At 48.7% G+C, this 27,014-nt stretch overlaps 1 pseudogene across 1 annotated transcript in view; it reads left to right on the forward strand.

Moving 5' to 3' along the window:
• LOC146858397 (transient receptor potential cation channel subfamily V member 1-like) overlaps positions 1-27,014 on the forward strand; it is a 989,609-nt pseudogene that overhangs the window by 737,080 nt on the left and 225,515 nt on the right. The window contains exon 9 of the transcript XR_014980020.1: positions 4,423-4,518. The product of XR_014980020.1 is annotated as a transient receptor potential cation channel subfamily V member 1-like (transcript). The remainder of the gene's footprint in view (positions 1-4,422; positions 4,519-27,014) is intronic.

Consider the following 27,014-nt stretch of genomic DNA (forward strand, 5'->3'; position numbering starts at 1 on the left):
CCCCCCTCAGCAGCTTGAGGACATCACGGGTGAGTATTGGGCTCCATGTCTGTATTTAATGATACATTGTGACCCATGTGTGTCCTCGACCGGATTCAGATCCCAGTGTATGGATGGCTGGAGTTAGTTCCACACTCAGGCACACTTTGACATATCCCCACACTTATGTTGTGGACTCATGCGAAATGACTGCAACATCAAATTTTTATTTTATTTTTTATTATAGGTCTGGGGCGTGATTTGTGCAAGAAAAAGGTGCAATACAGGGACCATAGAATCCAAAGTTCCCAGGGGGAGATGGGATCCTTGGCATTTGAAAGCAGCTGAGTCCAGACCACAGTGTTTGGCATCATTGGTCAGACTGTGACCAGCAAGTCCATGTGGCAGAGAATGTCAGTCAATGAGGTGATGCTGTTGCCCAGGTGCCAGGCCAGGTGACCTAGGAGATGTGGATGTGTCGCTGCCTCTTACGGACTTTTCCGTGGACGACCCACCTTCCTCCGGGGACCCGCAGATGCAGGCCTTGACGATGCTTGGGATGCTCCGTCGGACAAATCCTCCTCCTCCTCCCTACCTGTGGCTGGTGGTGGTCTTCGCCTGGTGGCACAGGGAGGGTTGCCCATGTTGTCTGCGATCCGACAGAGTGAATGGCTTATGTCCCTTTGCACCGCCAGGAGCTCAGCCAGTCTTGCCTCCATCCGTCCTTGGTGTTCTTGTTGACTGGCATGTTGCTCGACCTGCTAGTTCTTCATCTCTGTGATGGTCCCCTTTATCTCTGTGAGTGTCCCAACTACCTGGCTGATCTACCTGGTGTCACGCCGGTATGCCTCCATGATGTTGGGTATGTGTGACATACCGGTCTCTTCAGCTGGCTGGTCAGGTTCTCGCCTCTGCCTGCCTCCGCTCCCACCACCCCTGCCCACATGAGCCTGGCCTGCCGTTGTGGGCACATCGGGTCTATGGGACCCCTGAGGGATGGCAGTGGTGGTGTTGTCTGCCTCCTCCTGGTTGCCCGGCGAACCTTGTCCCTCCTGGTCAGACTGGCTCAGTTGTTCACTGCGGGCAGGGCTCCTCGGTGTCTCCTGGGATGTGGCAGGAATGGGGGTGGTGATTGGCACAGATGTTCATGAACCAGGTGCTGCAGGGGCTTGGACACCAGAGGGTCCAGGTCGGTCGGGGTCATCCGCGGAGTGTTGAGAGGCATCGCTGCCGGTGGGATCAGGTTCCTCCCGAGCCTGGGACTGTGATTCTTCACCCCCATTGTTGGGGGGAGATTCATCACGTTGCCCTGTGTGTGAGAGACAGACAATGTTAATGCTGTTTCATGCAACATCCATGTTTCATACACATTCTAGTTGGCACTGTTCCTCCAGGTAGTTGTATGTGCCTAGCATTCTCCTCAATGTTCACTTGTGGCTAGGTATGTTGCGGGGGACAGATTGATATGTGTTCCTGAGTCTTTGACTTGTTGATTTTTGGCTTGGATGCTTCTTCGGCTATGTATTGGTCTTGTTGTGTTACATGTCCATTGTGACAGTGGGTAAATCCATTGCCTGTCCCGGGGGTGTCTGCGTGTGTGACAGGGCCTGCTGGTGGGTGTAGTGTGATTTGGCACTGGGGCTCCCAGGTGATGTAGCTGTCCCCCCATAGAGCATGCTGCCATGACAGTGAGTGTGAGTTCCTGTCCTAGATATCTGACCTTGTTGTCTTGGTGTTTGTGTTTGCACTGGTCACAGGAGGGCCTTGTGCTGCCTAAACCAGGGCCCAGTGCCAGCTATCTTGTCAGTACTTTCACAGAGCATGGTGCATGGGTATGTACCTGGGCCATATGGGATGAGGGCAATTGTGTCTGATTTGAAGTTCAACAATGCGTTTTGTGACACCCACCCTCCCAGCATACCGGACATCCATTCTTGGGTTAGTGCTTCGTGTAGCATGGGACATAGCATGGCCTTGCTTTCTCAATGGGGCATACACATGTTAGTGGCATTAGCGTTGTTTTTGACTGTGGTTCTGGCCAGTGAGTGTTTGGGGGTAGTTGCGTGCATTTTGTGTAGTTGGGGTGTGGATGTCATTACCCCCATGTTACATAAGTTGTTTGTGTACTCACCAGGCTCTGGAACTCCTTGAAGTCCATGTACTCCCACCGGCAGAAGCAGGGCCATCACCTTCTCCTCCCAGGGATGGAAATGTACTGGTCTGCGGGGCCCACCACCTCCAGTGATGTTCCTCCGCGCGTAGTCGTCATTCATTTTTCGCTTGACTGCCCTCAGCAGATCGTACCACCTGGCTTGGCATTCAGTCCTGGTCCTTCTGATGGGTGCAACAGCATTCAACCTATCGCCGATCCTCTGCCACAGGCGTGATTTTTCGGCTATGCTGGTCTGTCTGACCAATGTTCCAAACAGCTGTGGCTCGACTCTGATGACTTCATTGACAAGGATCTCCAGCTCCTCCCTTGTGAACTTTGGATTCTTTTCTGTGGGCATGGTGTGGGGTGAGGGTGTGGATGGTTGTGGGTGTGTGGGTCTGAATGTGAAGTTGTGGGTCTGAATGTGAAGAGGGGGTATGTGTGAAGGAGGTTGTGTGAAGGTGTATATGTTAAGGTGGATGGGTGCAGTTGTTGGTGTGTGCTCTCTAGCTGCAGAGAGTCTGTTGCAAAGGCTCATGGTTTGTGTGTGTGGGCCCTTTTTATTGGTCTATTTGTGGGTGGGCCTCAGTTTGAATTTTTGGTGGGTGTGTTATAAGGGGTGGTTGTGAGTTTGGCCCGCTGTTTGCCTGTTTGGATGTGGCCAAGTCAGTCATTTCCATGTTTTGTGCACTGTAGACGTGTTTTGTGGTGTTGTGCGAGTCGAATAGACCCTCCTTGTGCTGTTATACATTGCCTATGTAGGGTGTGTACATACGCGATGTTGTTGTGAGGTGCATACATACCGATGTTGGGGTACGCACCGTACATACGTGATGATGCTGTTGTAAGGTGCGTACATACGCGATGTTGGCGTACGCACTGTACATGCGCGATGTTGGGGTATGCACCGTACATACGCGATGTTGGCGGACGCACCGTACATACGCGATGTTGGCGGATGCACCGTACATACGCGATGTTGGCGTACACACCGTACAAATGCGCGATGTTGTTGTAAGGTGCGTACATACGCGATGTTGGCGTAGCACCATACATGCGCAATGTTGTTGTAAAGTGTGTACATACGCGAGGTTGTTGTAAGGTGCGTACATACGCGATGTTGGGGTACGCACCGTACATACGCGATGTTGTTGTAAGGTGCGTACATATGCATGGGGGGGCCTGTACGACTCGTACCCCTGTACAACTCGCACCCCGGGAACTACTTTTCCCGGGATACGAGTCGTACAAAGTTTGCTTTGTAGCAGGTAAAGTCATTCCCCGTGTACGGGACGTTTTCCGGACGAATCCTAAATCGGAAAGCCGGTCCGGATCGTACTTGTACGGTCGGACTGTAATTTTAGGATTCATACGGAAAAGTGTCCGGGTCCGTCTCGTACAACTTTTCCCGTTCCAATTCGTACGGATTGGGCCGATCCGTATGTATTTTTCCCGTACGAATCGTACTTCACGGTGGGACGGGACTTGTACGATTCGTACGGGAAAAATTACGGATACGAGTCGTACGGAAAAAAAAAATACAGGATCGGAATCGACCCCTGACTGTTTTTGTGCAAAGCTACCAGAGTGTTAAGCACAGGTTAATTTAGTGACTTTTGTGATTCACCCTGACAAGGATTGTTGTAGTTGCTTGAGAAGGATTTTCACCCCCCTCAATCGATAACTCAATTTGTTATGGAAGTCTGCAGAACTGAGGTTAAAGGCCCTTCTGGGTCCAAAAATATTTAAACATGAGTTGCCCTTGTCCTTATCCCTATTTGCCAAGGCCCCCCCTCCCCTGGTGAGAGATGCTCTGAAAATGATGACTTCCAGGAAGTGGGAAGGTTGCTGATTCCTTTTTCCAAGCAAAGGGGAAGGCGGTAAGCCAGAGAGCATTGTGCTTTGTTTCGTGGCGAGTGCTAGCTGTGACGGCATCAAGGATACTACAGTCTCTTCAAGACCACTGATGGGCCATTTGAAGTTGAAGGAAAAGTAGGAAGACAGAGAGCATTATGTTTGACTGGAGAGCACTGGTGGTGGTCTCAGCACAACCAAAGCGGTTCCTGTGGTGCCTTTGTCTCTTCATAGCCGCAGATTGGCCTTTTCAAGCTGTGGTTAAGGCAAGAGGCTTGTGATTGGTTGAGGGGCTCTGACAGCGATGTTGACATGGTCCTAATTGGTCCTGAGGCTTACGTTCCATTATAAGTTAAATAATGCATTTATGTTGCCTGTCAGTAGTTCTGACTGAGTTGCAGATGTCCCCTAATGCATATATTTTTGTTTGTGTTTAGCCTCCTTTCGCACCAGAAAGAACTGCAAAAGGTGCTTTCCGTTTTGCAGGGGAAATCCTCGTAATAGCTGGTGGCATATATCTCTTCATCTTACAGGTAAGTCTTTTCTCAACTTAAGATTTATTAATGTTGGTGGTGGTGGGCATTGAAAATCTTCTCTTCAGTAGCTCACAATGCAGGTTACCGAGACGTCATTCTTACTCATGATTCTAAGAGGTTGTACTTTAACTCTGCCTTTATAATCCTTGCCTTTTGAAATGCATTCCTCAGGCCATTCATTTCAACAGACAAAATAATTATCCCCTAAGGATCAATTTCAAGGTGAAATATTAATTTCTTTATGTAACTCTCATGGACTTTTTTTTAATAAACATCCTTGTGCACTGCCCTCTCCTGTTCTGACCAGCAATGACGTGATGGACAGACTTTATTTGGCACTATGACTTATAGAATTGGTTATCTTGAGACGTCAGAGGAGATGTAGCAATGGCCCCCCTATGTTCTCAGTTACAACGTCTATGTCTGCCTTTGTAAAAAATATACTTTAGCCTTTATCCACTGTTAAGTTTTGTTGCAGAATTTTATGGACTTCCTGCGAATTCATTTGGGTTAAGGGCTCTCTAGTTGTACTACTTGCTTTGTAATTGAGGAGTATATAGTTATGTGACGTCACTTCCAGTGAGGTCATTGGGGTTAAAGAGAGAAAGAGAGAGAGCGAGGTAGAGAAAGAGAGAGAGAGAGAGAGAGAGAGAGATTGCGTTGTCACTGTTCGAAAATAATGTCTGAAATGTTAATTTCCTGCAATTCACATAACAGACCGAGCATCATTTCTACAACCTTGTCAGTTGTCCAGATGTTATAACTCAATTGCAATGCTGGCTTTTTAGATGCATTTCCAAGGACTACCTTTCTTATCAAAACTACAATGTTGTCATATACAGGACCAGTTCGTTGACCGAGCATCATTTCCACTACTATAATCCTCGGTACTGGAGCAGCAAGTTCCATGCAGGCCTCTTTTTTCACCAGAGTAAAAGGTACCTTCACCCATGACGTTGTATTTTCACAAGTGGTAAGATGGCCTGACTATATCTAACACGGCAAAAAGATTTCCTGAGCGCTTTTTCACCAATTCCCTCCTCAGTGCCACTCCCACGTTCCCTCTGGTTTTGATTTCAGTAAATGCACCGACCTGCCTCTCTGCCGTTTTTACCTGCTTGTGCCTAGCACTCTAGAACTGGAGATGGAAATCCTTCAGCAATTTTATCAGTAGGACCTCCAAGCAGATATACTCCAGCACGCTACTCTGTTGCATTGCAAGTTACGAGATGTTACACATGCCCCCCACCAGGAGCAGGTATTCTCATCCTATAGCCTCTGGGTCCGATTTACAATTTAGTTTGCAACAGTGCGGAGCATATGATAATCGTTAGGGGTTGGCGGAATTTGCATAGTCGTGCTACGCAAAGCTCCGCGAAATGGTAAAAAATCTCCGCGAGCATTCAAAAGTTCCACTAACGCGCGGAATTGCTTGTTCCGCCCGTTCACGATGCTTTTTTCCTGTTCGCCAACACTATTTTCATGCTCGGGGAGAAATATCTAGCGAACACGCATTTTGAAGCGCGAAGAAGCAAATAATTCCGCGAAGCCGCGGATCGCGGAATTTTTGGCAATTCCGCGTTCTCCGCAGAACGCAAAATTACCCAAATTCCGCAAGCAGAACGGAATTTACCGCCCAGGCCTACTAATCGTATGTCTGCAGCGTATATCAGTCAGTAAGTCTTGAAAATCCCAAAACTCAGTATGTGCAGGACTTCGAATAAAGCAAATATCAGCCAAGTAAGCAGAACATTCTATAGATGAATAAGTGCTACCTTTGTGTAAATGTGGTACTACCTAGGTGTAAATGTGGGTGTTTTCAAGAAGGGAGCACCAAAAAGGCCTCGCCGTAGGCGCTATATATATATGCAATTTAAAAATTGTGAGTATCGCATCAAAAATAATTGTGCAGAATGTTGAAGGAGGGATACAAGAGGGCAATTAGAATCCACTGACACCTATAGAAGTGTAAGTGAAACTGCAGGTAGAGGAATTCACCCACACGCGTTCTAACTAAAGCAGTACTACAAGCAAATCAAGCTCAAAGACACACTCACCCTGCCATGAGTTAAGTCATATACCACAGGCAATGCACTCTAGGAGTTGCAATGAAATACCATCAAAACCAGTGGATGCAGGAATCACAGCACTGTTAAATAAAAGAGCTGATTACGATTGTGGTTGGTCGGACTACCAACCGCTATCTCAGTAGTAAGGAGACTGCTCGACAAGCAGTCGGCGGTTCGACAGCCACAATGCGATGCGACTGCCGGGCCGGTGGTTGCAAAGGGCTCCTTTACACTGTGGCTTGCGTTGTGGTCCAGGAAAATGGCCCCAGCACTAGCTGTTGTGTAAAGGAGCACTTTGTGCACATCAATGCACCATGTGCCGCATGGCACACGGTGCATGGATGTGCATGTGGCACTATATGTGCCCCCTGCGCCACTATACTGTGGCCCATGATGCAAGGCCACCAAATATGACCTTCATAGATCACAATTCTTCAGATTTCTCCAAATACAACATCTTCTGGAGGAACCTAAGAATGCCTCCCATCCCATCCCCAACCTGAAGTAATCTAAAAGTAATCCCAAGGGCCACACTTACCAGTGGCCCGCAATGTTAAGTTAAATAATGAGCAGTTGGCAACGTAGAAGGTTCAAGCGTTTATTGGCCACAACGGAACTCTACATAGAGGAGCCTCGTCGATCCTCACCCATCAGGTGCGCCGAGGAAGACTGCTGGCTCCTTGACAGAATCACACTTATATACATAACAGATTCGACATACAAAGCCTTACAAGTGGAAAACCACCAGTTAGCCCAGGGGCTCCTAATGAGCTCATACCATATCTAGTTTCGGCTTCACACAAAAGGGGTTACTATCTTTACAGAGAAGGTCGACAGGGTGACTCCCTTTTCGTCCCGGGTCTAGAGGAATTCGCTTGATACTCCCTTTAGCAGATGTGACCTTGGATCTTGGCCGTAAATACAATTCAACCTGTCTCCGAGCTGGTACGAGCTAAATCATGTAGATGGTAGGCAGAGGGAACCACGTGGTCTATAATAAGACTAGTCACAGTCCAAGATGGCCGCGGTATTGCTTTCGGCCCTTTCTATCGTATAAGACACATATAAAGGAATAGGCCGTCCGCTAAAGCCTATCTTGTACATATGAAGTAGGGATACTGACTAAGATACATTATGCTAACCTCACATACTGACTTGAACCCCACAGAACGGCCCTTTTAGCATAATGTAGCTAACAACTGAGTTACTCCTCGAAGATACCTTCGTCTATCTGCATCATGTCATGTATCTCTTTCTGCGTCAATTGAGCATCTAACCTGGCTGGATGGGGTCTAGATTCGGGTAAAGCAAGATGAATCCGGGCAGCACAGTAGGAGCAACAGGCGGGTCCACATTGAATGCAAACACAACAGGTGAAAAGGAAACCCACTATTCCTAGAAGGATCATGAATATTTTCCATCCCCAGGTGGTGAGAAGATCCCAGAACCACCCCGAAATGGACCAGGTACCTGTCTCCGTATGAATCTCTGATGCCAGTCGATGCAGTTTCTGGATGGCTAAATGAACCGAGGGGGCGGAGTCAGGTATATATACGCAGCAGGAGCTGCCAATCACTCTGCATGCTCCTCCGCGATCAGCCAGGATAACGTCTAAAACAAAACGGTTTTGGAGAATCACAAGCCTGGTCGCTTGGAGCTCAACTGTAATGTTAGTCAGTATTCCAGCGGTGGTATTCACCACTCCTTCTACCACCCTGGACAATCTTCTAATTTCTTTGCTAGTCAAGATGGGTCCCCATATAGGTAAGACCCCTTTCATGATGTCAACAAAATGTTGAGCAGGGGTGTCAGTCTGGTCAGTAGCATCACCATCAGTGGTCCCTGATCCTAAACTCCGTCGGTTCAGTGAATGAGACTTATGATAGTCCGAAGGGGCTATGTAAACAGGAGGATATAGGAAAGACAAATAGCATCTACCCGACCACCCCCTAGGAAGCCAAGTGTAAGCGTTTTCTCCGCACACAAAATATACATTTGGAGGGGTAAGTATAGGTGGACTATTAAATGTCTGCAATCTATAGGTATAATTACATTTACTAAAACCAACAAATAAATGACCAGCACCCTGTACACAAAAGGAGGATGACGTATTCAACACAGGGACCGGAATGATCTTGTCATCTGAGACATTTCGCTCCTGGAAATATTTAAAATACTCAGTAAAATTGAAGGACACAAAATCTAACACTTCGTCCCTCAACCAGGTGTCATTTTCATGTTCCGAATACACATTCATGCAAGCAGTTGGATCCAGAGTACCGTCTGTACCTTCGGCATTTGGAGTGAAACCCTGGTGTCTTTCTATGTATGCCAATATTAGGTCATAATCCTTCTCTGAAAATCGGTGCTCATCAACAGAATAATGTTCATATATCATTGACAGTAATCTGAACCAAGCTTCGCAACTACCTAAATACGACAGAGGCATTGAAATGAATAAGTCATGTTTGTGCATCATTGAGGGGAGAAGGCCGCATACCCAGCAATTCGTAGCATTCGTGGAACTATGGGTCTGGTGTAACATTTCAATAAAAGCATTATTTACATATGTCTGGCGATGCCTATCTTTATGTGGGGCAAAGGTCTGGAAGCAATGCTCCTCAGGAGCGGGGGTGGAAGTTATCAGGGTGTGTACAGGATGACGGAATTCTAAATAGATGAACAGCCCCAAACATAACATAAATGAAACAACTACTATAATAATGAAAACAATCTTGGCACGCAAATTCCAGGTAGAAAACATTGGCAGATATGGATACACAGGACGGGGTACTATAAAATGTTCCTCTTCGGGGACAAAACGAGCAATGGGGTACATTCTCACTAAAAGTCCAGATATGATCTCGGGGAAATGAATCTACGAGCAGTCCAACCTGCCGGAGGGTGCTTCTTTCCTGTGTCCGTTTAGAGCCTCACAGGCAGACTCCTATTGTCCCAACCAACAAAAAAGAAAAAATATTAACAAAACTTCAAAAACTTCTCGCGTTGGAGTTGCACTTGACGCAACTCTTGCTGAAAGGAGAATCCACCTGGGCCCCAACCGCTATTCAATGTCTCTAACTTCTTTCTGAACAGAGCTTTTATCAAAGTTCCAGGCTCTCAACGAGTTCAGTCCAGTGTTTTTGTGATCCCCAGGTTTTTTACTCAAGCTTTCCTCCTCGTTCTCTAAGCTGAACCTGGGATCTTTGTTTTCTGTCGGGGCCGCAGGTTGTACCGAACGTGACCCGGTACCTCGGGACTGATGAATAGAACAGGCACAGTGGGATCAAGCAGAGAACTGGGTGCGTGACTTCCCTGGTCAGATATTGCGTTTCCAGGTGTCAGACCACCCGGTACAGATGTTTCCGAACTCACGGCACCCTCCCCTCGCCCATCAACTTTTCCTCGGGCTTCAGGGGAAAGTGACTCTTCGGTAAGTTGATCACTTCCGTGCTCTAGTATTTCATTCTGGCCCTGCTGAACATCCGGCAAAGGAAGGGGAACCCGTTTCAGATGCGATACGTGAATCCAATGCCGCTTTCCTTCAACCTTAACAGCCGTTCTCGTGGCCAGAAGCACTTGGAAAGGCCTGGTCCAGCGCGGGTCCAGACTCGACTTCCGTTGATAGTTCCGAACCAGGACCCACTGTCCAGGCTCCAGGCTGTGTCCAGGACCCTCCGGCAGGGGCTGCAGTACCGCTGATATCTGTTGGTGGATGGAACGAAGATCTTTAGCTAATGCATAGAGATAATCTGCCAACATAGGGTACTCAACGTCTCTAAAAGATCTTGGTCGTGGCACTCCCCATACATTAGCGGGCCTACCAAATATCACTTCATAGGGCAATATCCCACTGCGGGAGTGGGGAGTGGTTCTTACAGACAGCAGAGCTAGGGGTAGTAGGTCTGGCCATTTCAAACCTGTCGTATCCTGTAGCTTCGCTAGTTTTAATTTTAAAATCCCGTTATATTTTTCTACCAGGCCTGCTGATTGGGGGTGCCGGGCAGCGTGGAACTTTTGCTGTATAGACAGGCCTTTACAAACATGCTTGACCAGGTCAGCATTGAAATGTTTCCCATTGTCACTCCAGATCACCCGTGGCAACCCATAGCGGGGAAAGAACTCTTTTACTAGGGCTTTGGCATTGGCTAGGGCAGTATTTTCCTTGGCGGGGTACGCCTCCACCCATTTGCTAAATGTACAAACCACTACCAGGACGTATTTGAGATTGTTAACTCGCTCAAGCTGAATGAAATCCATCTGGAGTACTTCAAAGGGTAGGGTGGGAGGCGCAAAACTACCTGTCAGAACGGGGATACTACCCCCTGGATTATGTTGTAGGCAAATCATGCAATTCTGGACTAGATGCTTTGCGGTCTTATGGATGTTGGTATTATACCATACAGGATCCAGTATTGCGCAAATACCTTGAACCCCTACATGCGCGGGACCATGTACCATGGATACTACCGCGTTCACAAATGCATTCGGCAACAGCCATCTACATTTTTCTGATAGATCAATCCAGCATCCATTCTCATCTAGCTTCCCTACCTGTTCCTGCCAGTACTTTAGTTCTTCAGGGGTAGCTTCTCGCTGCAATTCTTTCACACTGTCTATGGTGTTACTAAATATTCCTGCTTCTACCATTCCTCTATATCAGAGGTCTTCAAACTTTTGGATGCCGAGACCCCCCTGTCAACATTTTGAGGCGTAAGGACCCCCTCTTGACAAAAATGTCTAAACCTGTTGACTAAATTGCGTGGGATGAAAATGTAAATAAGGTTATGTGATGCCGCGTATTTTGGGATAGCATTGCTTCATTATTTTGATATTTGTTACACACAGTAACGCTGAGGAAAGATTTCACCCAATCAGTACCCATTTATAACCAAAATACAGCAATTATCATCAGAAAGATTTCAAGTCAACCTTTGTGAAGGGCCTTCCACTCTGCAGCAATACGTGCTGCCACATTAGAAGCTCACCTGGCCCTGACCGGAAGAAGCAGGGGTCCCTTAAAACCCTGGCGGTTTTGTGTAGAGTTAAGCCTTTTACCCATGCAGCTTTCCTCTCACCCCCTCCCTTCCATCCCTCTCTCCTCTCCTAACCCCGGATCCCTCTCTCACTTTGCAGGTCATTTTCTTTCACCCCTTTTACAACTTCTGAACTCTCCCCATTCAACCTCTCACTTCACCTTTAATCACCTCTTGCCATTCTGTCCTTTCACTGCCCTCATCTCTAACAGTCTCTCACATTTATCTCATGGCCTCTCTGGCCCTGTCACCTCCCGTGCCCCTCAGCACTTCTCATTCACCTCGTCTCTTCATTCAAATTTTTGTCTATTTGTATCTTACACCTCTCCAGTCCCCCCATTCCTCTTTCACATCTCCCCTTTGTTCTAACAGAAGCCCTCACCTTTGGATCACACTCACTTCTTGCGTGTCCACACTTCTCTTCGGCAATTCACATTTCTCCTCATCCCTGACCTCTTCAATGAAATTCTCTCACTCCCTTGCTGTCCTCTCTCATTTTGGGTGCGGATGCAAGTTCAGAATGGGATGAATGAATGTATGATTACTGATGGGCTTGTTTGAGTGAGTTGCATATTGAGTAGTGAGGGGTACAGGTGAGTGAAGTGTCACATGAGTGCAGGATGAGTAGTGTACTCGTGTGACTGCAGGTTGAGGTATAGTGTGAGCAGGACAAGTGCATTTTGAGTGCAGAGTGATCACTGTGAGTGCAAGGTGAGCGAGTGAATGGTGCAAGTGCATGGTGATCAGTGTGAGTGCATTGTGATCACTGTGAGTGCAAGGTGAGCGGGACAATAAAGGGCGAGAATGAGGAATGAGTTGTCTGAATGCAGGGTGCATTCCCGGACCCATGAAGTAACTCAGCATGTTATTGACGGGGGCGTAGACTTTAATATCTAAGTTAAACTATTGCGGCATTAATCGGGGATCGAGGGTGAAGGAAATAAATAATGTGCTGATCCTGCAACAAACTTCCAGTCCTATGGTTAGGGTTGCCAGCAGATTATTTTGGTGGCCCAGTCGGTACAAAAAAAAGCAGTCACCTAAAGCGGTATTTTCAGCGCATATCTGTGCATACTTCCCAGGGCCGGCTTTAGTGCTGGTGGTGCCCTGTGCGACAATGTTTGTTGGTGCCCCCCACAATGACCACCCCCACCACGGATTCTCTCACTAGCACCCTTTAACAGTGACCAAGTCTCCATAGCCCCACACTCTCAGATGCATTGAATTAGTTATATAGTGCCACTCATACCAGTGTAGGGTGTCCGAGCACTTTGCATCACACACACATTACACAGAGACAATCATAAGTGTGTAAATCAGTGTATAGGAAATGTTACATAAGCCAAAGGACTAAAAGTATAGGAGTCACATGTCATCCATACTGGTAGGCAGTATAGTTCAAGAGTGCTTGGTGTGGAGAAGCACAAACTCAGAGTTGAAAAAGAAACAGCATAGTTGGGAGTTTCCTTTAATAATAAGAATTGATTTCTAGCCAAATTAACCCTTTTTGCAACATTAATCAATGGTCTAATAATGTATTCTTTGTAGTGTGCATGCTGTTCTAGGATGAAAGTTAATAGCTCACTATTCTCTATTAGGACTTTAAGTTATAAATTGCAAGTAACAAAAGGATTTCTCTTTTGAAAGCAGTAACCTGCTGATCTCTTCACATCATACGCACTCTGTAATCTACTTGGTACACGTTCTTTGCAGCAGGCATATTAACCCTCTGCACTAACTTCACCTAAGTCAAAACCTCAACTATACAAAATGCTGATCTCTCTCCAGGAAGATAATTAATCACACGAGTTATCTTGACATTTATGTGAGGCCTGGCAATTGCCGGGAAAGAAACGCTGCAGCAGGTGCTTCAAAAGCAAAATAAACTTTCAAACACGGCGCCCCCAGGAAGCCAACTTTGTATTCCTTTCCATGAAATGCATTCTCACACTACGGCAGTGAATGGAAAATCCAAATGTAAGGAATAGGCACAGTGGGGACCCAGGGGGTACTGGAACCAGCAAAAAAACCTAAGCCTCTGTAACCAGTTTACAAAGGCATGTTAAATGGTCTTTAAAGACCTGTGAAAAAACACGGGGGTGCCGGAGACAGGAATCCAGACACTGCCCAGCTGAGCCCCCAGCAGCTCAAGTTTCACTGCAGCAGCCCGGGCTGAGACACAGGACGGGGGAAGTGTGGGGGGGGGGGCTGAAGCTCTTGGGCCTGGGCAGAAGTGTGACTGGGAATGCGCGACCCCCTTTACATCACTCCACGGCCCACCTGGGGGTCGCGCTACACAGTTTGAAGACCCCTGCTCTATATTGACCAGTTACAAACATAGAGGTGGTGTTGGATTGGGCAGTTTCTTTAGCAATTCTGTCTGCAAAGGAATTTCCCTTACCTACATCGTCAGTTACAATTTTATGAGCACTACATTTAACAATGGCTAAGGCCTGGGGCAAGGTCAGTGCAGCCAACAATCTCTAAACCAACTGACCATTCTTTATCTTCTGATCATGGGATGTAAGGAACCCTCTCTCTGCCCACAACCTCCCGAAACTGTGTGCTACGCCGAAAGCATACTGGCTATCGGTGTAGACATTTATCCTCAACCCTTTGCCCAATTCACAGGCCCTTAGTAGTGCGACTAGCTCGGCAGCCTGGGCTGAATGATAAGGTACTTTGGCTGTTTCAACTACTGTCTGCAGTGTGGTGATCGCATAAGCCACAGCTGTAGCGCCGCTAGGTAACATAAAACATGAGCCATCAACATACAGTTCTCCTTGAGGATCAGATAAAGGAATGTCTGTCAAATCTATCCGCCCCTTCGTTTCTTCCTCTGTCCGAGATATGCAATCATGTATGTCTTGACTATGATCCCCCAGAGGAAGGGGTAATAACGTGGCGGGGTTCAAGGTGACACATCTTTTAATAGTGATATGGGGTGCAAACAGGGTCAATTCGTACCCCGTAAGACGCGCACTAGTTAAGTGCTGAGTCTGTGTCCTGTTCAACAATACGTCCACAGCGTGAGGCACCATCACTGTCAGGTCCGTATTCAGGACGAGCCCTTCCGATTGTCGAATCGCCACCGCAACTGCAGCCGTGGCTCTTAGACAGCTGGGAAGTGCCCTGGCGATATTATCCAATACCGCCGAAAAGTATGCACAAGGTCTTTGCTTACCACCAAATCCTTGTGTTAACACTGAAAGCGAACAACCGTCCACCTCATGCACGTAGAGCACAAAAGGCTTCCGGTAGTCTGGGGTGCCAAGCACAGGAGCAGAGCAAAGAGCAGCTTTCAGGGAAACAAAAGCATTCTGACATTCAACAGTCCAAGGTAAAGGCTCATGCACATCTTTAGTCGTTAGATGCAAGAAAGGTTTAGTCAGGAGGGAATAGTTAGGGATCCATTGGCGACAGTAAGAAGTTATACCAAGCAAAGCGCGGACATCACGTTGCGTGCGAGGAACAGGCATGTTAGATATAGTCGTGATGCGATCAGGAGTCAGTCGTCTTCCCTCCTTCGACAGGAGATGACCTCCGGTCGACAATATTGAAATTTCGACAACGACACCTTGTTACCATGTTTCGCCAAGTGCTGCAACAATGCCACCGTTGCTTCTCGGCAACCATGTTTGGTATCAGAAGCCACGAGGAGGTCATCAACATACTGTAACAATACGTTACCTGGTGGCAAATTTAGGGTATCCAATAATGTTTTAAGCCCCTGACTCTAAATACTCGGTCTTTCTGTATAGCCCTGTGGGGCGCGGCAGAATCTGAAGCTGCGGCCTCCTAATGAGAAGCCGAAAAGGTATCGGCTGTCAGGGTGACTAGGAATACTAAAGAAAGCATTTTTCAAATCAATGACAGAGAAAAACCGAGCCGTAGGAGGAATCATCGTTAAAATGGCATTTATATCGGGAACCACGGGATATTGAGGCACCACAATTTTGTTTATTTCCCGCAGGTCAATCACAAAACGATAAGTGTCAGCATAGTCAGGGTTTTGGTGTATCGGGGCTCGTTTAAGAATCGGAAGAATAGGGCTATTACATGTGTTGGAAACTGTCTCTTCCACAACACCGGTGCGAATTAAGTCGTGAATGATGGACAGTAGAGCTCGTTCACCGGCAGGGGTAATTTTATACTGCGTGACTACGGGTAACCGGGCATCCTGCTTCAAAGTAATCGACTCGGGAGGGATTTTCAAGAAACCTACGTCAGTATCTCCGGTAGCCCAGAGGCTCTGAAGAATTTCCGCAAGCTCAGGGGGTAAGGGGTCCGTTTTGGAGAACCATTGCGTCGAAAGAGAGGAGGGGTCTTTGATAGTCAAATAAACACCGTCTGGAGAGCAATAGATACGGGCATGTAATCTCTTCAGTATGTCCATGCCCAGGAGATTTTCACCACACTGTGAAGTTAGAAGAAAGGGCGAGTCTATCGAGACCGGTCCCAGAGTAAGGGAAAGAGGCTGGGAGATGGGGCTTACCACCAGAGTTCCGGAAAACCCTACGGACACATTATTCTGGCCAGACAGGGCACGTGAAACAGAACTGTTCATGGCCCCTCTGTCAACTAGAAACTTACCCGATGTATCCATTAATCGTGCATGAACATAAGGTCCATTTTGATCTATTGGAATTGACACATGTCCCCCACTCTGTCCTTGGCTGTCCTATGCCTGAGAATAGCCTGCCAAGTCATCGCTTACACATCCCTCATTATAATACTGTTTTCCCTGACCCTGGTCAAAACAATTCTGGCTATTCTCAACTTGTACGAAATTTTCCTGCCTTGTATATCCACCCCGATGTCCACCAGACCGTCCTCTTCCTTGGCCCCTCGGAACACTGTTTTGTGCGTACAACAGTGGACACTGGGCTCGCCAATGTCCCTCCTGTTTACAAAATGCACACTGATTTATTCCCAGGTCCGTTCGTCCTACACTCTGCACGGGACCCGCCCCTCGCGGGGCAAAGTTTTGTGGTCTTCGACCCCTCCCTCGACCCCTCTCTACTTGCTGTAACAATATCCGTGTTTTTAAATCTTTCGATTTCCTTTCTGTCTTTTCCTTACTCTCATTCTCACGGTGCTCATAGTATTGAGCCATACTCAAGATTGTCGAAGGGGTAGTAGTTGTCCAAGTACTTTTCGCAGCCTGAAGTCGAGCCGATACTTCAGGTAATAGGTTAGTTACAAACCTATTAACAAATAAGCGTATGCCCCCTTCTGTGGACAGATCTTGTCCGCTGAAATCAATAAAAACTCCTTCGAACCTCGTAAAGAAGTCTGACACACTTTCATCTTTCTTCTGTTTGCACGCCGACAATTTAACCCAATCCACCTTTCTGGGAGGGATTAACGAATGCATGTAGGTGATGATTTTGTCAGGCAAGGCTAATATCTCGGCTCGGGGCTTATCTCCTGGCTTACGATCCCTATCCCAGTCCCTCAATTGGTCCCATGTTCCCCCAAATTCCGTCGCATGGTCCAGGTTATGTACTTGACGCCATATGTCCACCGGCACCAATAGGGCAAAGAATAGTTCGATATCAGCCAGCGTCATCACCGCTGAGGAGGCGGCTTCTGTGAGTTCTTTATAGTATGCCGTGGGATTCTTCCTGGGGTCAGGCAACTGAGTTTTTAGTGACAGTACCTCACTGCGTTTCCACGGAGTGTACACCCACTGTTCCTGAAAACGAGTGTCTACTCTGGGGCGGGTAACCGTCCGCTGTGCATTTACTACTTCAGTTATTTCCGGGTGATAAATGGGGTGCACCTCACGCATAGGGTACTGTTGCACTCCTGGGGGAATAGCAGCTTGTAGTCGCATTCTATAGGTTACCAAAGTTCGCACATTCCCATACACTGCTTCTGGGGTTAACTGGGATTTATGAGCTTGATCATGAATATCATACAGTATGGCTGGAGCCCTCCCCTCTCTATGAACCTGCTCCCATAATGATATGAGGCGTTCGGCCATGTGTTCTAACGCGTGCTGCTGCATCACTGGCTCATAGTCTCTCATGGTGCTCCATATGTCGGACAGTGTATAAATAGATTGCCGCATCCATTGGGATGCCTGTACGGCAATGGTCTCCTTCTCCTCCGTTCCTAGAGCTGATCGAGTGAACAGCTTCCTACCCTCAAGGGAACTGGCCGGATGTATCGGAGTTGAAACAGCAGCAAAAGGAGTTGCACTCGCTGAGGAGGAGGTCAAGGCAGAAGGAGAATGCATTGACCCGGGTGACAACTGAGGAGCTTCAGCTGTCGCAGCTGACAATAAATTGGGCAACAAGGTCATAACCTCTGAAACAGATGAGGACAATCGAGAGAGGTCTGCAATAGGCGCGGGGAGAGAAGGTGCTGGAGGTGCCGATGCAACAGGAGCTACTGAGGACACAGCAGAAACCGGCGCAGGGTTGACCGTCCCTGCCCCTGCTGATACTGCTGCCGCAGGTACCTCCGAATATAACCTCTGTGGAATATAGGGAGGCGGTGGCCTCATGTCCAATAAGTCCTCTATTTCATCCTCAGCGTTCGGTTGAGTCACATAACTTTTATTGACCTTTAGTCTAAATTCACGATTCACACAATCGATTCCCTTTTCTACTCGAGCCCTGTCATAGGCCACGGCTTTCTGAGTAATGGTCTGCCCCGCCTTAGCCCTCGCTAGTTTTTCTTCCCTCATTCGCCGTTGATTTGCTTCTTTCTGCCAAACATTTAAGGCTTCAAACATAGACTGCCTACTGCGTCTAGAAAACAGCTGGTCCTGTAAGAAGGCAATTTTCTTTTCGTCAAATGAGCCAGTCTTAGGCCATTGCAACTCGTCATTACCTTTTGTATACTTATGCCATAAGGTGGTAAACAATAAAGGAGCAATTCCGTGCTTCACATACATGTAATGGCTGGGGCTGCCGTTTGGTGGGGCGGGCTGACTCTCAGCTAAACGAGAGTCACTTGTCTGACAACAGCAACCAAAACAATTCAATTTACTGAAACAAGGCATGTTGGTTAGTAGACAGACACAAATAACATACAGCTGGTTCTATATCACATACAACATATACAGCGACGTTTTATATCTCAATTCCACAGTTCAATCCACCCAACCTGGATACGTCAAAAACGAACCGAGCCCGTCGACTCCTGTCGGTGGGGAATTATTCAATAAGGGACCGACAAAATCACAACAAGAAGGCTATCGGACAAAAGTAACCACAAACTGCACTGCGGACCATCCCGCTGCCTCCCTGGTTCACCACTGAGACTATTCCGATGTGGTCCGAGCCGCACTTCAGATATGTCTCGTGGCTACCCAGCTTTGGCCATGGGTTTTCCAGAGTGCAGTTCGGCCGTGCATTGCACACGGGTATCTAATCAGTTGTTTCAAATCACAAAAAGGTCCATGGAGTCTCTACAGTCAGTCCCAACCAGACCACCCTGTAAGACCTCCGTCATTCTCCTAGGGTCGACACGATCTTTCGAATCAAAATCCAGTTAACTGTTCCAAATGCACCGCTCCACCGCGCGTGCTTCAAATCAATACACCGCTCCACAGCGCGTGCTTCAAATCAATGCACTGCTCCACAGTGCGTGCTTCAAAGAAACCGCACCGCTTTACAGCGCGTGCTTCAAACAAAATTTCAAATTACTCACCGGGTGCACCCAGGTACGAATGTTCGTTCTCCGCTGCCAACTCCTCAGAACCAACACGGTCAGTTCCTGGGTTAAGCCCGTAGGACCCCGGTGAAGGGCGACTAGCAGCAGAGGGCACCCCGATCGGGAGCGCGGAGCGGATTTTTCAAGCTCCCCTCCGCCCGCCCGGCCAAGACGCCCCCCAATCCTACCACCCGGATACGGGGGAGGAAAGACCCTATCACGGGGTCCCTTCGTGGTCGCCAACTGAAGTAATCTAAAAGTAATCCCAAGGGCCACACTTACCAGTGGCCCGCAATGTTAAGTTAAATAATGAGCAGTTGGCAGCGTAGAAGGTTCAAGCGTTTATTGGCCACAACGGAACTCTACATAGAGGAGCCTCGTCGATCCTCACCCATCAGGTGCGCCGAGGAAGACTGCTGGCTCCTTGACAGAATCACACTTATATACATAACAGATTCGAAATACAAAGCCTTACAAGTGGAAAAACACCAGTTATCCCAGGGGCTCCTAATGAGCTCATACCATATCTAGTTTCGGCTTCACACAAAAGGGGTTACTATCTTTACAGAGAAGGTCGGCAGGGTGACTCCCTTTTCGTCCCGGGTCTAGAGGAATTTGCTTGATACTCCCTTTAGCAGATGTGACCTTGGGTCTTGGCCGTAAATACAATTCCACCTGTCTCCGAGCTGGTACGAGCTAAATCATGTAGATGGTAGGCAGAGGGAACCATGTGGTCTATAATAAGACTAGTCACAGTCCAAGATGGCCACGGTTTTGCTTTCGGCCCTTTCTATCGTATAAGACACATATAAAGGAATAGGCCATCCGCTAAAGCCTATCTTGTACATATGGAGTAGGGATACTGACTAAGATACATTATGCTAACCTCACATGCTGACTTGAACCCCACAAACCATAACCCACTTGAAGCTAACCTGGTCATCGAGATGATAAAGAACAAAGGGGTATCGTAATTGTACAAAACAATGATCATAAATACTCTGGATGCTTTAATAGACAATAGATGTGGGAGGCTTAAAGGAAGATGACTAACATGAAGCCGAAATGGCAGCCAGGGCACAAGCCATCTCCTCTAGGCTACACCTAATACAATTTAAATACTTCCACTGTAAATGTTACACCCCAGAGAAACTCCACAAAATTAATAGATGTCTGACAGCAGACTGTACTCGATATCATATGTTGGTGTGGACTCTCCTGCACGTCGTATGAGACTGCCCTATAATCCATGCTTACTGGCCAGAATCCACAACACCCTCCGCAGCATCCTGGGTTTCCCTGTGGAGCGTGAACCCTGCAGAGCACTATCTGGCATACACCAAGGGTGGAACGGCACTAATGGAGATAGGGCTTTTTACAATGTTGACTGCCTATTAGCCAAAAGGGACATAAATAGGCACCGGCGCTCACTGGAAGCTCCCACGGTAACAATATGGCTGGATCACTGACATAATATCGATTACAAAAATATCCTCTTACACAAATATTGACACATAAATATCGATGTCAAAAATATCCGAAAAATAATACCGATGTAAAAAATATCGATGTACAAAATATCGTTTTCTTTATATATAAAAGATGTTAAATGAATTAAATAATAAAATGAACTTAAAAAAATAATTTAGATGTAATGTACATTTTAACAAATGTAATAACTAAATTTAATTAAAAAAATATAAATATACATATATGAAATGTAATATATGTATATTCATTTTAAAACAATGAATAAACTTATAAGTTTAATTTATTTTAAAATGTTATAAGTATATAAAAATGTGAAAATATATATAGTATATTTTGGGGCCGATTCCGATCCTGTAAAAAGGCTGTACGAATCGTTGTACGAAGCGTATACCCCGTACGACTCGTACCCGGTAAACTTTTCGTACAACCTAGCTAGTACGATTCGTACAGAAAGCCTATTTCCGTATGTTTCGTAAAAAAGCCCGTACGGGTCAAAAAAACCTACGATTCTGATCTGGAACAGCTTGTATGCGACGTCCGGATGTATTCAGGCAGCTGTTTCCGGCCCAGCAAGTACGATTCGTCCCTATGTCACTCCGTACAGCTCTGTTTTTTACGGGAGTCAAACGCAGCCGGAAAAGCAGAGTCCTACGCGAACCGCTATGCAACGGAGCCCCGGTACGCGACGTACACGCCATGAACCCCGTCGTACGTGTCATCCCGGTCCTCTTGGCCTACGACCTGGTGCACTGCACCCGACGCACACGCCGCAGAAGGTGAGAATAACACCCAGGGGCCAGGGTGGGGGTGAGGGGCAGGAAACAAACCCCATACTCAAAGCCAAACCTATAATATGGAGGCCATACATTACCACCAGGGTCTGGTCACTTGGGGGGGGCGTGTCCAGCAACCCCTGCGTACCGCAACAACGGAAGTGGACGTGTACGGTGCGTGTCACACGTACCCCTACGGCACCATTAGAACAGTGATACGGTCCGTACACATGCAATGAATGCATGGGTACGGGGCGTACCACACGTACCCCTGGGGCACAGTAGAACTGTAATACGGACCGTACACACGCAATGAATGCGTGGGTACGGTGTGTACCACACGTACCCCTACGGCACAGTAGAACTGTGATACGGATGGTACACACGCAATGAATGCGTGGGTTCGGTGCGTGTCACACGTACCCCTACGGCACCATTAGAACAGTGATACGGACCGTACACACGCAATGAATGCGTGGGTACGGTGCGTGTCACACGTACCCCTACGGCACCATTAGAACAGTGATACGGACCGTACACACGCAATGAATGCGTGGGTACGGTGCATTTCCCATGTAGCCCTACGGCACCATTAGAACAGTGATACGGACCGTACACACGCAATGAATGTGTGGGTATGGTGCGTACCACACGTACCCCTACGGCACAGTAGAACAGTGATACGGAGCGTACACACGCAATGAATGCGACCTGGTGCACTGCACCCGACGCACACGCCGCAGAAGGTGAGAATAACACCCAGGGGCCAGGGTGGGGGTGAGGGGCAGGAAACAAACCCCATACTCAAAGCCAAACCTATAATATGGAGGCCATACATTACCACCAGGGTCTGGTCACTTGGGGGGGCGTGTCCAGCAACCCCTGCGTACCGCAACAACGGAAGTGGACGTGTATGGTGCATGTCACACGTACCCCTACGGCACCATTAGAACAGTGATACGGTCCGTACACATGCAATGAATGCATAGGTACGGGGCGTACCACACGTACCCCTAGGGCACAGTAGAACTGTAATACGGACCGTACACACGCAATGAATGCGTGGGTACGGTGCGTACCACACGTACCCCTACGGCACAGTAGAACTGTGATACGGATGGTACACACGCAATGAATGCGTGGGTTCTGTGCGTGTCACACGTACCCCTACGGCACCATTAGAACAGTGATACGGACCGTACACACGCAATGAATGCGTGGGTACGGTGCGTGTCACACGTACCCCTACGGCACCATTAGAACAGTGATACGGACCGTACACACGCAATGAATGCGTGGGTACGGTGCATTTCCCATGTAGCCCTACGGCACCATTAGAACAGTGATACGGAACGTACACACGCAATGAATGTGTGGGTATGGTGCGTACCACACGTACCCCTATGGCACAGTAGAACAGTGATACGGAGCGTACACACACAATGAATGCGTGGGTACGGTGCGTGTCACACGTACCCCTACGGCACCATTAGAACAGTGATACGGACTGTACACACGCAATAAATGCGTGGGTAAGGTGCGTGTCACACGTACCCCATTACGGCACCAGTACATTTGGGATACGAGGCGTACACCAGGAATGTGGGCTTAGAGGACTGGCCCAGCATGTTACCTTCATATTGGTGTGTGTGTAGGTCCAGGCCAGCAGTGTACTGCTCCAAGGGGCTGCGTGGGTGGGTGCATACGACTCCCATCAGTGGCCTGCAATATGAGGGGTGGGTGCATATGACTCACAGCAGTGGCCTGCAATATGAGGGGTGGGTGCATATGACTCGTAGCAGTGGACAGATATATGAGGGGTGGGTGCATATGACTACCAGCAGTGGCCTGCAATATGAGGGGTGGGTGCATATGACTCCCAGCAGTGTCCAGACATATGAGGGGTGGGTGCATATGACTCTCAGCAGTGTCCAGACCTATAAGGGGTGGGTGCATATGACTACTAGCAGTGGCCTGCAATATGAGGGGTGGGTGCATATGACTCCCAGCAGTGGACAGAGATATGAGGGGTGGGTGCATATGACTCCCAGCAGTGTCCAGACATATGAGGGATGGGTGCATATGACTCCCAGCAGTGGACAGATATATGAGGGGTGGGTGCATATGACTACCAGCAGTGGCCTGCAATATGAGGGGTTGGTGCATATGACTACCAGCAGTGGCCTGCAATATGAGGGGTGGGTGCATATGACTCCCAGCAGTGTCCAGACATATGAGGGGTGGGTGCATATGACTCTCAGCAGTGTCCAGACCTATGAGGGGTGGGTGCATATGACTACTAGCAGTGGCCTGCAATATGAGGGGTGGGTGCATATGACTACCAGCAGTGGCCTGCAATATGAGGGGTGGGTGCATATGACTACCAGCAGTGGCCTGCAATATGAGGGGTGGGTGCATATGACTACCAGCAGTGGCCTGCAATATGAGGGGTGGGTGCATATGACTCCCAGCAGTGGACAGAGATATGAGGGGTGGGTGCATATGACTACCAGCAGTGTCCAGACATATGAGGGGTGGGTGCATATGACTACCAGCAGTGTCCAGAAATATGAGGGGTGGGTGCATATGACTACCAGCAGTGGCCTGCAATATGCGGGGTGGGTGCATATGACTCCCAGCAGTGGCCTGCAATATGAGGGTGGGTGCATATGACTCCTAGAAGTGTCCAGACATATGAGGGGTGGGTGCATATGACTCCTAGCAGTGGACAGAGATATGAGGGGTGGGTGCATATGACTCCCAGAAGTGTACAGAGATATGAGGGCTGGGTGCATGTGACTACCAGCAGCGGCCTGCAATATGAGGGGTGGGTGCATATGACTACCAGCAGTGTCCTGCAATATGAGGAGTGGGTGCATATGACTCCCAGCAGTATCCAGACATATGAGGGGTGGGTGCATATGACTCCCAGCAGTGTCCAGACCTATGAGGGGGGTGGGTGCATATGACTACCAGCAGTGGCCTTCAATATGAGGGGTGGGTGCATATGACTACCAGCAGTGGCCTGCAATATGAGGGGTGGGTGCATATGACTCCCAGCAGTATCCAAACCTATGAGGGGTGGGTGCATATGACTACCAGCAGTGGCCTGCAATAAGAGGGGTGGGTGCATATGACTCCTAGCAGTGGACAGATATATGAGGGGTGGGTGCATATGACTCCCAGCAGTGTCCAGACCTATGAGGGGTGGGTGCAGAGGACTCCCAGCAGTGGACAGAGATATGGGGGGGTGTACATCATCATCAGATGACCACACCTACATGGTGGTATGGACGCATCCCTAACTTTGGACTATGATTTTAGCGCTATTACAAAACATCACTGACAGCAGGGTCCCACTCCCAGGATGATGGATGTCTGTCACACACTGCATGACACACCACATGTGGGTGTGAGGACATATAACACATGCATACCCACCCATGGCGGATGCAGCACAATACACACCCTAATTTCATGTCAACAGACTGTATTGTCATGTAACTGCATACAAAACTAAGATAGCCAAAGTGAACACACACTGTCACGCACATTCCAGAAGTGTTAGGAATGTACAGGTGCTGGTCCAGCCACCAAGATGTTGTCTCTCCTGGAAGGAATAGGGTTCAATTCCACCAGATACAATGCCCACAATTGTGAGTCAGGTGCCCAAATACCCTGCATAACAAGTACCATTTGTGTGGTAGGCCGTGATTACACACATGCATAGTGCTGAAAAGGGCCAATTTGTCCCTGAAGGCTTTCCTACATACCCAAAACACAAGTACAGTGACTAGCAAGGATGGGACAGATGATTCAGCAGGAGACATCGGTGAGCAGGCATGGCCATTGTTGAAGGGATTCGTCATCAACAAAGGAAATGTGGACACAACAATTGTGCAACTGTTTGCAGGGAAGATGTCAGGTGCCACAGAGGAAGGAACACTCCTTGGGACAATGTCTCCAAACTAAATGAACACACACTGCCAATGATTCTTTGCAGAGGCATTGTGATGGCACACAGATACCATGGTCCACCTCAAGACCATCATACAAAAACATTTCTCAGAACCCTAACACATTACCAGAACACCAACTCCCGGAGCCTCATCACCAACATCAAGTACCTGAAATGCAATAGTGTTGAAAGTAAAAGTAAAGGCTTTATTCAGGACCAACAATAAATAAATTTAAAAGATACGATGTACAAAGGCCAATGGCCAGTCCATTTCTCAAGTCCAAGGGTGGACGTAGGGGACAGCGTCCACCCCTACCTTGCCTGCACTAAGGAACCTCAAGGTTCGTCGACCGGGTGGGGGGCATCATCTGTGGCAAGACCAGGCACCGCAGGGACATGAGGTGGAGGGGTAGGTGTGGTGGGTGCAGGGGTGGACGTCACCACAGGGGGTGGGGCAGCGCCAAAGGTGGAGGTGAGCACGGCGCTGCACCCTGCTGCTAGGGCCTCCATCCTAAGCCCTGCACCTGAAGATACCCCAGGGCCAACGGAGGGTGTGGTGGGCGAGGGATGGGGTGCAGCGCTCTTGGGGGAGGGGGTTGACATGGTGGGGGACTCAACTCCCTCGCCCGCTTGTGGGTTGGTGACTCAGTGGGGGCGAGGCCCAGCTCAACCATATAGGTCTCCTTAGGTGAGAGTTTGGCAGGGGAGCTAAGGGGAGTGGTTTTGGAGGAACAGGGTTGTGAGGACTGCGGACTGCGACTGTGGCTGCTAGTATGTCGTCCGCCCCCAGCCCCTGTGGGTGTGCCTACATCCCCCTGAGTGTGCGTGCCAGGAGGTGTGCGCTGTGCCTTACTTGGGGGTGTGCTGGATGTGTGTAGTGGGGTGCGTGCCCGTGACTGTCTTGGTGTGCGTTGGGCAGGCATGGGAGAGGGCAGTGTGGATGGGTCCGGGGTAGGAGGGGGGACGGAGCGCTGCAGGAGAGAAACTGCTGCCGTCAGGGAAGAGTCCATGGACCGCAGAAACCTGCGTTGGTCAGACATCGTTGCTGACATGCCCTCCATGAACAACACCATCTGTGTGAGCAGTTTAGTGTGTCCATGGAGGACAGTCAGCACCGATGCCTGCCCAACCTGCAACTGCCGCAGTATGTCCACAGACTCTTCACTGAGGGCAGCAGGCGTGACAGGGGCGGGGGGTGCGGTGCCTGGGCCGAAGGAGACATGGTGGGACTCTGCACGGACAGAAGGGACGGGAGCAACTGGGAGGGAGGAGATGGTAATGGAGGAGGCGGGGACAGATGTGGGGATGCTGCCAGTTAGTGTTGCAGCCTCCGCCTCCTCAGGGAGGTCAGCCTCGGACCCGTCGGTGTCGAAGCTGCTCTCGCCTCCAGACAGGTCCTCCGACTGACTCCCCTCGCTCTCCGTGCCACTGGCTCCTTCTGACTCCACAGCACTGGTGGCACTGTTGCTGGGTCCCTCCTCCAGGTCCATGCAGATGT

Source organism: Triturus cristatus, chromosome 3_2 (assembly GCF_964204655.1).
Source record: "Triturus cristatus chromosome 3_2, aTriCri1.1, whole genome shotgun sequence".
Lineage (NCBI taxonomy): Eukaryota > Metazoa > Chordata > Amphibia > Caudata > Salamandridae > Triturus > Triturus cristatus.